The 9,584-nt window shown below is 39.6% G+C and overlaps 1 pseudogene; it reads right to left on the bottom strand.

Annotated features, from left to right (window-relative positions):
* Nucleotides 1-538: 538 nt before the first annotated feature.
* Nucleotides 539-9,584, bottom strand: part of LOC114623253 — a 12,768-nt pseudogene continuing 3,722 nt past the window's right edge.

Here is a 9,584-nt window from a genome sequence, read left to right as displayed (position 1 = left end):
AGGGAGGGAGAGAGAGAGAGAGAGAGAGAGAGAGAGAGAGAGAGAGAGAGAGAGAGAGAGAGAGAGAAAGACTTCTTCACATAGCCAATCTGGCTCCTAACCTCTTCCTCCTCCTGCTAGGTCCTCTAACCTGTTAAACAAAGGAAGAGTGTTGCTCCTGGTGTTTCTAGAGGTGACCTAAAAAATTCCATTTCAAAGTTGCTTGTAGAAGATAGATATGTCTACGATTTTCCTTTTTATGACAACACATGTGATCTCCTAACTCTACTTTACCCTGTATCAGCAATCGCAACAGCTAGATGTCCAGATTTAGCCAAGAGTCTCTTTAAAGGTTTGGGGAAGGAGTGTGAGTTGAGAGCAGCTTTTTCATACTATATCCACAGGCCTTCAACCGTTATGGCAGGGGGCAAGTCTTCGCGAGTATTTCCCACTGGCCGCATGCAGTTGTCCTGTCTCTGCTTCTCTTGGGTGGAAGGAAGACCCGCTCAGCCCAACATTCGTTTATTCCTCTCGCCTCTATGCGGGTCTCTGCTCACCTTCATCTAGGCCCACCAAGACCTCTGTTCATCCAGTTCTGAGAGCTCTTCTGAGGTCTTCTCCATGGGGTGGTCCGTGACCAAGTGTTCTTCTGCAGACCCACTGCTTCATGCCACAGAGGCCAAGAAGGGCCAGCCTTGGCGACCTTCAGGTGGCCCCCATTCCCACTGCCACCTGGATATATCCTTGGAGGCCTGGCTGAGGCTTCTCCATCGGCCTGACGCTGGAGAGTAGGGAACCAGTAGAGATGTGGAGGCCATTCACAGAGGCTGCCACTATTCAGGCGCATGCATCATCGGCAGCAGAATTGCAGTGTGGCCTGGCAGGTGGCTGCTAAGAGAGCTTGGGCTCCCAGAATGGGACCAAGTACCCTTCCCCCTTTCACCTTCCCTCCCTGTTCACCCCATATAAGCGGTGGAGGCCCTGGGGGCCCTGGGGGCCCTGGGGCAAGGGTTGCACTCTACCAGAACTCGACCTTTGGTAGTTTTAAAAGCATCTCCATATTTCTATGATGGACCCCACCTGTTAAGCAGGAATGCCAATCCATACCACCTGGAAGAAGACCGGCATTCTGGGATTTCTCTGAGTGACACACAGCTCCTGCCCCAGGGGCCTCACATTAGTTACACATCTCACCACTCTCAGGACTGGCCACTGTACTTACCAACAAACACTATAAGGACAACCACACCACAACTTCTCCAATTGTCCCTCTCCCAAGCAATGTCACTTTATCTGCTTATGTCATTTGCCATATCAGGCACACTATTCCCCCCCCCACCCCCAAACTCATTTTCAGTTTTGTTGTATCCTGCTGACTGTGCCAAGTGCTGCTAAAATTTATCCCCAGGGGAAAACATAAACATCTGTAAGGTCTATTTGACAAACTGAGCCATGGTCACACCTAAGTTCACTCTGGGGAACCAATGAATTTATTCGGCTTCCTTATGGAGACTAGAGAAGGAGGAGTTACTTACAGGGGCATGGATACTCCTTCCTCAAGCATCCATACCTGGAAAGCCTTATCCAAAAGAGGTGCCCCCAACTGCATAGGTGGAGACCCCACTCTGGTGTTTCTCAGCCTAGTCCCTCCCCCAAGTCATGTGAGGAGCTGCCAATTGGTAAGGAGCAATGGGTAGTGTGTGTGTGTGTGTGTGTGTGTGTGTGTGTGTGTGTGTGTGTGTGTAGGGGAACTTAAACAGTCAATAAGATGAGATAGCATGATCTTGTACAAGAAAACAGAGATGATGACAGTTTCTTAGCTTGAAATACAGTTTACAACAATAATGACTTCCAAAGGTGTCTAAGTCCAAGCATTTCTGAGGGAGACAGTAGATCCTGGAGGACTTTGGCCTCTATGATCTATCCCGGTTTAAAGTAGACTATAGAGGCTGTCCAAGCTGAAAATGTTCTCCTTAGATACTGACGTCAATTAAACTGTGAGATGTTAGTACATTAAATCCATACAAGACTTATGTTGCCATTATGTTTCAGAAATCACATCACATAAAATCAATAACAGTAGCCATTTTTACTGCACAGGTAATTGATGCATACTACATTAGGTTGATGTAAAAGAAACTCTGTAGTTTTGAACAATACATTTTTAATTTTCTTTTTGTTGTATGAGAATCTTAAGACATACATAACATCTGTTTTGACAAAATACACCTGTATTTCCTCCTTTCCAATTCCTTCCCTCTCTTCAACACTATTCCTTTTTAATTGCATGTGCTCTCTTTTAAAACACCCATTGAATTTACATAGAATGTGAAGGTAGAGCATGCATAGCCTTTCAGGGACTACATCTCTAAATAAAAGTCTAACCCTCCCCCTCTACCAGCATTCATTAATTGTCAATAGCTCCTCAGATTTTTAGATCATGAATTTAAAATAATTATACCTAGGATCAAACACACATTTATCAATCTAAATAGAATCCATCACCATCAATCCTTTTTAATTAAATTAGAAATAAAATCACTTATTTCTATGTGACACAAATCTATGTTTTGGAATTTTATAAACTCTTAGAAAGTATTTTCTGCATCTTGCTGTTTATGGAGGTATTCTCTCTGCAAAGGGTTATATAGATACTTGAATAAGAGATAATCGGTTTGTAGGAAATCAGGGCAAATAATGGAGAATGTAAAACTTCATTGAACAGTTTATTAAAGATTTTTAAAATTACATTTATTTGTGTATGGGTATGGGATGAAAGCATTAGGTGCTACATTGAAAGTGTGGATGTCAGAAAGAAACTTGTGGGAGAAGGTTCTTTGCTTCCACCCTGTGGATCCTGGAATTAGACTTAGTGGCAAGCATCTTTCCTCCCTGAGCGATCTCATCAGTCCATTATAATCTCAGAAAAAAAACCCTATTATTGGCAACTCAGTAATCATCTTTGCAGTGTTCGTTTTGCAGTTGTTGTCCTTTGGGTTTGATTTTTCTTTTACAACTTTCTCAGCTTAAAAAATATATTATAAAGATGTACTTATTATTGTTAATGTGTTGATGGGTAGATGTGACAGGGCAGGATAGGGCATGCTCAGGGAAGTCAAAGGAAAACTATCTGGAATCAGTTCTCTTCTGTCTTTATATGTGTTCCAGGGATTGAACTCAGCTCATCTGGCTTGTAAAGCAAATCCTTTTACCAGCTGGGAGCTTACCAACTTACTCAATTTTTGAAGGTTTTGTGTGACTTATGGTTGGGTGTTTAATTGTGCCCTTTGTGTTTGTCAAGGCAACTGTCAGGTTTGACAGTTTTCAGTGTATTTCACCAGTTTTCTGAGTATCCTTCTCAAATGTAATCATTCATACAAATTCAGAAAACTGTAGTAGCTCAGACTGGCAGCACACCAGCAAGCAATGACCATGGCCTCTTTTTAGTTCAAGTTGGAACTTTGGAGATTCTTCCTGTCTAACAACAGCTTCAGGTTACCATGCATACCATATGTTTTTATTGTACATCACAATGTGTTGGAGAAATTGCTCATTGTTTGTAAGTTCAACCTGACTAATTCTTTGTGTAATCAGATACTAAGCCCCAAGAGAAGAGGATTCATATTTGTTTCTGTGATCAAATGAGATCAGCTATGTTCTGGGTGGTATTGCCATAAACACAGTTTATTTTACATTTAATGGAGTCCTTAACAATTACTTTACTACCATCACAGAACAGACTTTCTCTAAGTACGTTTTATAGTAAGCAAATTGCTAATAGGACATGAGGGGATTTTGTCTAAGAAAATTTTGTGAGGATAAAAATTCAAAATGAAGATTACTTTTAAATAATCATAAGTTAACATCTTGTCATATTTGCTATAAATATTAGCAGCTCATTGTAAAATATATTTCTAACTCTTATTCTTTTCCACTTTATTTTACTCTCCTAAATGCAATGCAAAGATATGAAATAAAAGAAGTCAATTGAATCTACCAGCAAAAAGTAAAACCTTTAGAACTTAAAAAGGGACATCATTTCCTTTCACTGCTTGAGTTTGAGAGGATCGCATGAGCTACCAGCAGATGTCACTGTAGTATAGGACTTCAAGCAATTGAGACAGTCAAATGGCAGGACTCTTGTGAATACGAATTTTCATATATACAGTTTGTATTACTTCTCAGTAGTAAAGTAGAATAGGCCTGAAGGTGGTGCTCTTAATTTGAATTAGAGAGTGGACACCACAATTCCTTTCAGTATATGAAAATCCAGTGAGCATTTATAGTTTTGTGATTCTTTCCCCTGTATTTATATTATATTTCAATAAGAAGTCTGAAGGGATATGATCGGTTTAATCTGTTGGGGCAGCTGTAGTAAGATAAAAACACAATAAAAGTGTTTTTATTACAGTTTGAAGGGCTATGAAGCCCCAATATTGCTAAAGGCAGAATCTTCCCAGAATTTTTAGTCCCCTTTCCAGAATTACATGCAGATAGACTGGGTGATGAATATATTTTGTGTTTTGGAAACTCAGACAACCATAGCTTTCCAAGGAAAAGACATACTAAAAATACAGTGGACCTGTAGACTTGATTCCTGGCTCAATCATTCTTGTTTAAAAGTTGAATAGCAAGCTACAGGAGCAACATTCTCAGGAAGAAGTTTGTTTGTGAGCAAAATAGTTGCTATCTGTAGAGTGCCAAACATGCCTTTCAAGCTCCTTCTTCAAAAAAATCTGTTTTTCCTGAAATAAATCTAGATAATCACTGGCCCAGTTCTATAATACTGTTCTGTAACATTTTCCTCTGAGGTTAAAACATTCCATCCTGTAGGGAACTTTATTAAGCAGGAAGGCAAACATCTTAAAACAGCTTCAGGAAATCACTAAACCTAACCAGATTTACTAGCCCTCTCCCTCCCAAAGTAAGCAATAAAGCTTTTGAAACTCTCTCTCGAACTAACCAAGCTGCAAAGAAGACAGACCAGACAAAATGCCTGGAAAAAGCAGAAACCAGATGACCTTCCCAGAAGAAGTTTACACCAACTTAGTCACTTGGAAAGGATTCTCTCCACTGTGAGTGTACTCCATGCTGTCAAACGTGTTGGGGTGGGCCTTAGTGATTTAGCTGTCTTTGAGTCATTTCTGCTCCCATAAATAGCCACTCACCCATAGTCCTGCGAGTAACCCCAGTAAACCTCATTAGTTCACCACATTAAACATTTGTGATATCCATACTTTGGTCTAGTATGTGTTCCCTCTCTGTGGTGACCAGATATATATTGTGTCTTTCCAGGGATAGTTTTATCACACAACAAATACACATATTTCAAAGGCTCCACAAGGAGCATGTTCAAAGAATATTGAATGAATAAGTGCATCTCAGGGAAAAACTCACTGTTTATTTGCTTTCACTCAATTTGACTAGCTGAACATACATGCTACTTGAAGCTGAAGAGAGTGTGATCACTGTACATATATACAATAGAACATTACACATCTCTAAGGAAAAAGGAAATTATGATATTTTCAAGAAAAGGGATACAACTGGAAATCAATTATAATAAATGAAATTTCAGAAAGAAAAATGCAGAGCGTATATATATATATATGTCATTTGTGCCTGTGTTCACTAAAGATGAAACTGTGTGCTGTTTAAGCTATAGATTCTCATATTCTGTGCTTATCTAGTTCTCAACACTGACCCTAATATCCATGTGCAATACCACATTAATAAAGTTATGTACTCTGCTTTCTTGCAATCAATCCTACTTCCATACAGTACTTCTCTGTGTGGTGCATTGGTATAATAAAGGTTTTACTCTTGTGAAAGTAGTATCATTTTCACTCTTTTCTTAACAATCTTGATTTACTTAGGAAAGTACATCCTGATCCATTGAAGCAAGCAGCTAAGGAAAATCTGTCCAAACTAGGGTTAAAAAGTATTTGGATTTCACTGCTGAAGAAGTACATTAGTATTTACAAATATGTCTTGTATGTTCCTTTACTCACTTATGCATGTGCTTTTCAAAAATCACATTGTGTACTGGCTACAGAATACTTCTGTAGTCATATATAATCCCCTATGCTCCATTTTCTCATAAAAAAGCACTTCTATTCCAATATATCCCTGTGACTTATAGTGCTATACCAAATATACAGAAAAATTCTTTGGTCTGTTAAATGCAACTGTTTCCTTTGCCTTCTTAATAAAGTGGCTTTACTTAGGAATGTTCAGAATTCTTTTCTGATGCAAGCAGCTTCAGTGTTCTTTAAGTTAAACTGTATACTTCACTGTAAAGAGGATTGCTTTTTGCTGTAGCTATTGCTTGCCAGAAGCCGGGACCCTCGCCCTTACCCTCACCCCCTACCTTTCCCCACCTGCACAATGTCCCCTGCAGCCTGGCAAACACAAGCTCCTGCTTGGCAAGCAGTGTATAGCAGGAAAACCATAACTCAAGCAGTGTACCATATCTTTTGAAGAATAGCAGGTGGATCATAATTCAAGGCAGTGTACCGTATAGACCATGACATGTTTCAAGGCAGAGGCCAAGAAGATTCTGTACTTTCCCACTACCTGGCCCCTCTTACCCCCTCCCCTTGTAAAGCATGTTATAAAAAAGCATTTCATGTTCAAATACACGACTCTTGACAAGCAACTGTTTGCTTGAGTCCTTTCTCTCTCCCGCCCGTTCTTCTTTCAGGTTGCAGTCCTCCTCGCCCCCACGAATAACTAGTACCCGCCGGTCGGGTCAATTGCTGAAGTAGATGTATAATACATTTTGTTTATATGCCTCTGTGCTATCTTTTAGTATAGTACATCTCTGTTAGGTATGATATAAGGAATATTTCTAGACTGTTGCAAACTAGTCCGAATTTCACTCTGTTCTTAAAAAAATGATTATGACTGGTAAAATATGTGCTGCTCTTCTGTGACCAGTAACATCAGAGTTGTATGAAGAAAGACTTCTAAATGGTTGGAATGGCAAACAGCATTCCTTGTAGTAGATATATAATAGAGTTTGTGAATATGCCACTGTGCTGTTTTAGTCACTTGTGTGCATCATTTCTAAAGAAGATACTGTGTGCTGAAAAAGTTAATAGATTCTTATGCTACTACCACCTATTGCTTTCTTGTTCTTGACTCTAATGTCCTTGTGAAAACAAACCCATGTCATCAACTTTCTTGTAATCAGTCACCACTTCATTCACAGTACTTCTCTTTAAGGTATATTGGTATAATGAAGGTTTTGCTCTTGTAATAGTAAAACCCAACCATTTTCCCTATGCAGCTAACAAACCTGCTTTACTTAGCAATATAGGTCTGCCTCTGTTTTTAGGGATATTGTCTTGAATAGGGATTGTATAGGGTTAGACTTTTAGATTTAGAGCGTTATGCTTAGAGTTAGAGGGATAGGGCTATGATTAGGGATAGAGTCGTGTTAGAGTTAAGGTTAGAATACAGGTTAGTATAGAACAACTGAAGTAAAATTTTGTGGAGTATTATGGTCATGTAGGACATGCATGATACCTATCAAACATATTGAAAAAACCTTGCAGCATCCTATGTGTGTAAGTGCAAAAGAGTTCTAAATGTTCTTGAAACACTTAGGTCATGGGTGAATAATTATATCCTACCTGAATCACATCATCTGTACTCTAGAAAATTCTGATATAAAAAGGTGGTGCCATATGGGATTAGAATGAAAAGGCCCAAGAGGACTTGAGCAAGCCAACATACTTGTAGAACAAACTAAACATCTGTGTGCCCTGGACATCTATTAGCCCTAACTGAAGTTACCTAGAGACGTGAAGGCTGTGACTATGTCAGTGGCTTCTGGTTATGATAATCAGTCTACTACATTTTCTGTTTCCATTCCTCTGTTGAAGGACATCTGCATTCTTTCCAGATTCTGGCTATTATAAATAAGGCTGCTATGAACATAGTGGAGCATGTGTCCTTGTTATATGTTGGAGCGTCTGTTGGGTATATGCCCAGGAGTGGTATAGCTGGGTCCTCAGGTAGTACTATATCCAGTTTTCTGAGGAACCGCCAGACTGATTTCCAGAGTGGTTGTACCAGCTTGCAATTCTACCAGTAATAGAGGAGTGTTCCTCTTTCTCCACATCCTCTCCCTCATCTGTTGTCACCTGAGTTTTTGACCTTAGCCATTCTGACTGGTGTGAGGTGGAATCTCAGGGTTGTTTTGATTTGGATTTCCATGATGACTAAGGATGTTGAACATTTCTTTAGGTGCTTCTCAGCCATTCGAGTTTCCTCAGTTGAGAATTCTTTGTTACGCTCTATACCCCATTTTTAAATAGGGTCATTTGGTTGTCTGGAGCCTAACTTCCTGAGTTCTTTGTATATATTGGATATTAGCCATCTTTGGGATGGAGGATTGGTAAAGCTCTTTTCCCAATCTGCTGGTTGCTGTTTTGTCCTATTGACAATGTCCTTTGCCTTACAGAAGCATTGCGATTTTATGAGGTTTCATTTGTCAATTGTGGATCTTAGAGCATAAACCACTGATGTTCAGGAAATTTCCCCCCATGCCCATGTGTTCGAGACTTTTCCCCTCTTTATCTTCTATTAGTTTCTGTGTATCTGGTTTTATGTGGAGGTTCTTGATCCACTTGGACTTGAGCTTTCTACAAGGAGATAACAATGGAACTATTGGCATTTTTCTACATGCTGACCTCCAGTTTAACCAGCACCATTTGTTGAAAAATACTGTCTTTTTTCCATTGCATGGTTTTAGCTCCTTTGTCAAAGGTCAAGTGTGGGTTCATTTCTGGGACTTCACTTCTATTCCATTGATCTACCTGCCTGTCTCTGTACCAATACCTCGAAGTTTTAATCACTATTGCTGTGTAATATAGCTTGAGGTCATGTCCCCCAGAAGTTCTTTTATTGTTGAGAATAGTGGAGTATTACTCATCAGCTGCCATGTTGTGGAGAGGCAGGAATGAATATAATGGTATGAGAATAGGGCCCCTCATAGGAACTGGGGAATTACAGTCACATATCTTTAATGATCAGTGATCTCTGAGAAAGGGGGCTGTGATTGAAAGAATATAAGAACTGGAGGAAGCCTGAGAGTGTGTGTGCAGGACTGTCTTCTGAGACAAGCAACTGCCATCTTTTATTATTTACCTGTACACCTTAAACAAAACAAATGAGGCAGAGAAGCAGACAGACACAATCTCAATCTAGGCTGAGAACTACAACACTGTAAGGCTCCAATCTTTCTGCATGATGAATAGTGAGAGCATTTATAGGGCAGGGAAGCATGTACATATACCTAAGTATCTACCATAAAGCTACAGTTTGTTTTATTTTTAATGGTTTAACTGGAAGCAGGGTGGGATGTATTTTATACCTAGACATATAATTTCTTCAGGTACAACAAAAACAATGAAACAAAAACAAAACAAAAAACAAACAAACAAACAAACAAACACCAGTCAGGATAAGACTAAGCAATATTTCATAGCTAGGGGCTACTGCCCAGTGCAGCCAAAGTGAATTCCCCATGGCCTGTGGCTATTACCCAACGTCTTCTTAGAAAAGATCATCTTACCTAAGCTTGTTGATGGTTTACA

This window comes from Grammomys surdaster, unplaced genomic scaffold (assembly GCF_004785775.1).
Source record: "Grammomys surdaster isolate TR1022 unplaced genomic scaffold, NIH_TR_1.0 195, whole genome shotgun sequence".
Classification (NCBI taxonomy): Eukaryota; Metazoa; Chordata; class Mammalia; order Rodentia; family Muridae; genus Grammomys; species Grammomys surdaster.
The sequence above is the reverse complement of the archived record's forward strand: the minus strand, read 5'-3'. Positions and strand labels throughout refer to the sequence as shown.